This window comes from Orycteropus afer, unplaced genomic scaffold, assembly GCF_000298275.1.
Source record: "Orycteropus afer afer isolate SDZICR_OR568_19922 unplaced genomic scaffold, OryAfe1.0 scaffold00196, whole genome shotgun sequence".
NCBI lineage: Eukaryota > Metazoa > Chordata > Mammalia > Tubulidentata > Orycteropodidae > Orycteropus > Orycteropus afer.
Genome location: NW_006921783.1, coordinates 6,283,148 through 6,286,708, shown reverse-complemented (window position 1 = coordinate 6,286,708; position 3,561 = coordinate 6,283,148).

The following is a 3,561-nucleotide window of genomic DNA, read 5'->3' as shown; positions in this document are numbered from 1 at the left end:
TAGATTTCAGGACCTCCATTTGCTGATGTGGCACATCTCAAGATGAGAAGAAACAGCTGCAACCATCCATTAATAATCAGAACATGGAATGTATGAAGATGAATCTAGGAAAATTGGAAGTTGTCAAAAACAAAATGGAATGCATAAAGATTTACATACTAGGCATTAGTGAGCTGAAATGAACTGGTTTTAGCCATTTTGAATCAGATCATATGATCATATGATCTACTACTATGCCAGGAATGGCAAATTGAAGAAGAATGGCATGGCATTCATCATCACAAAGAACGTATCAAGCTCTATCCTGAAGTAAGGTTTATATATGGAAGGAAACTTTCTTTGTTGGTTACCAGGGATGGGAGGGGAGAGGAGGGAATGCTGCAAAAAAAAAAAAAAAAAAAATTGACCTATGTCACTTTAGTTTTGTGTATTTCACTGCACATAAATTATATTTCAATAAAATGTATTTTTTTTTAAAAAAGATGTATCCTGAAGTGCAGTGCTGTCAGTGATAGGATAATATCCATACACCTGCAAGGAAGACCTTTATAACTTTAGTTATAGGAAGACCTTGAATAACTATTATTCAAATTTATGCACCAACCATCAAAGCCAAAGATGAGGAAATTGAAGATTTTTACCAACTTATGCAGTCTAAAATTGACCAAACATGCAATCAAGATTTGTTAATTATCACTGGTGATTGGAATGCAAAAGTTGGAAACAAAAAGAATTACTGGTAGTTGGAAAATATGGCCTTGGTGATAGAAATAATGCTGGAGATCACATGATAGAATTTTGCAAGACCAATGACTTACTCATTGCAAATACCTTTTTTCAATAACACAAATGGTGGCTATACATGCTAGATGGAATACACAGGAATCAGATTGACTGCATCTGTGGCAAGAGGCGATGGAGAAGCTCAATATCTTTAGCCAAAAGAAGGCCAGGAGCTGATTGTGGAACAGACTGTCAACTGCTCATATGCAAGTTCAAGATGAAGCTTAAGACCATTAAAAGAAGTCCACAAGAGCCAAAATATGACCTTGATTATATTCCTTTTGAATTTAAAGACGATCTAAAGAATAGATTTAATGCATTGAACACACCAATGACTGAAAACCAGAGGAATTGTGGGATGACATCAAGAACATCAACCATGAAGAAAGCAAAAGGTCATTAAAAGGACAGGAAAGAAGACCAAAATGGATGTCAGAAGAGACTCTGAAATGTGCCCTTGAATGGAGAGGAGCTAGAGCAATTAGAAGAAATGACAAAATAAAAGAGCTGAACAGAAGATTTCAAAGAGCAGCTCAAGAAGACAAAGTCAATTCTTATAATGAAATGTGCAAAGACCTGGAGTTAGAAAACCAAAAGGGAAGAACACACTCAGCATTTCTCAAGCTGAAAGAACTGAGGAAAAAATTTAAGCCTTGAGTTACAATATTGAAAGATTCTATGGGCAATATGTTGAGTCAAAAGAAGATTTAAGGAATACAGAGTTGCTATACCAAAAAGAGTTGGTCAATGTTCATCCATTTCAGGAGGTGACATGTGATCAAGAACTGATGGTAGTGAAGGGTGAAGTCAAAGCTATGCTGAAGGAATTGGCAAAAAACAAGGCTCCAGGAATTGACTGAATACCCACTGAGATGTTTCAACAATGGGATGCTGCACTGGAGGCACTCACTCATCTACACCAAGAGATGTGGAGGATAGCTACCTGGCCAACTGACTGGAAGAGATCCATATTTGTACCCATTCCAAAGAAAAGTGATCCCGTGGAATGTGGAGATTATTGAACAGTATCATTAATATCATATGCAAGTAAAATCTTACTGAAGATACTTCAGAAATGGTTGCAGCAGTATATTGACAGAGAACTTCCAGAAATGCAAGCTGGATTCAGAAGGGCATGTGAAGTAAGGGATATCATAGCTGATGTCAGATGGATCTTGGCTGAAAGCAAAGAATACCAGAAGGATGATTATTTGTGTTTTATTGACTATGCAAAGGCATTCGATTGTGTGGATCGTAACAAATTGTGGGTAACATTGAGAAGAATGGGAATTCCAGAACACTTAATTGTTCTCATGAGGAACCTGTATAGAGACCAGGAGGCTGTCATTAGAACAGAACAAGGGGATACTTCATGAAATCAGGAAGGGAGTGTGTCAGGGTCATATCCTTTCACCATACTTATTCAATCTGTATGCTTAGCAAATATTCTGAGAAGCTGGACTATATGAAGAAGAACGTGGCATCAGGATTGGAGGAAGGGTCATTAACAACCTGAGATACGCAGATGACACAACTTTGCTTGGTGCAAGTGAGGACGACTTGGAGCACTTACTGATGAAGATTAAAGACTGCAGTATGGATTACTCCTCAATATAAAGAAAACAAAAGTCCTTACAACTGATCAATAAGCAGCATCATGATAAATGGAGAAAAGATTGAAGTTGTCAAAGACTTCACATTACTTGGTTCTACAATCAACACCAATGGAAGCAGCAGTCAAGACATCAAAAGATGTATGCCATTGGGCAAATCTGTTGCAAAAGACCTCTTTCAAGTGCTGAAGAGCAAAGATGTCTCCTTGAAGACTAAGATGCGCCTAACCCAAGCCATGGTATTTTCAATTGCCTCATATGCATGTGAGAGCTGGACAATAAGGAAGACCAAAGAAGAGTTGATGCATTTGAGTTGTGGCATTGGCAAAGAATGCTGAAAGTGCCGTGGACTGCTAAAAGAACTAACAAATCAATCCTGAAAGAAGTGCAGCTAGAATGCTCCTTGGAAGCAAGAATGGCCAGACTTTGTCTCACTCTGGTCATGCTGTCAGAAGGGACCATTCTCTGGAGAAGGTTTCATGCTTGGTAAAGTGGAGGGTCAACGAAAGAAGGGAAGGCCCTCAACAATATGGATTGACATGGTGACTGCAGTGATGGGCTCAGGTATAGTAGAGATTGTGGCAGTGTTTCATTCTGTTGTCTATAATAAGGTTGCTGTGAGTCAGAGACAATTTGACCACACGTAACAACAGCAGCATTGTGCTGGGCACTTGCTTTTGGTATACTGCCTTTCCCTTTACCTAAATCAATATGTTTATTATCTCCCCCTAATGGTTTTAAAGACCCCAAACCCTGACTCTTACAGCACTGGACCACAGGTGTGTTACAGGCAGGTGAGATAGAGGACATGGCTCTAGGCACTGGCTCTCTGGCTTTGTCCAGCAGGCAGGCAGGCAGAACAGTGCAGGTGTGGCTGGGCACTCTCACTCCCCACTCCCCCATTCCCCCGCAATTGCCCTCTCAGCCACCTTGGGTGCTGCTGCTGCCATTGCCACCCTCCAGTCTCTGCCAGCAGCTCCAGGAGCTGCGGCAGCAGCAGCCAGGGAGAACGGAAGCAAGCTCCCATTAGGTTTTAATAAAGTGCTCACATAATGTCCAAATCACATAACGTCCAAATAACAAAACAGAATGTATCATCCTATTTCACAGATAGTATAATGGACATTAAGGGATGCATACCTGGTATCTAGAAAAAGGCACTACC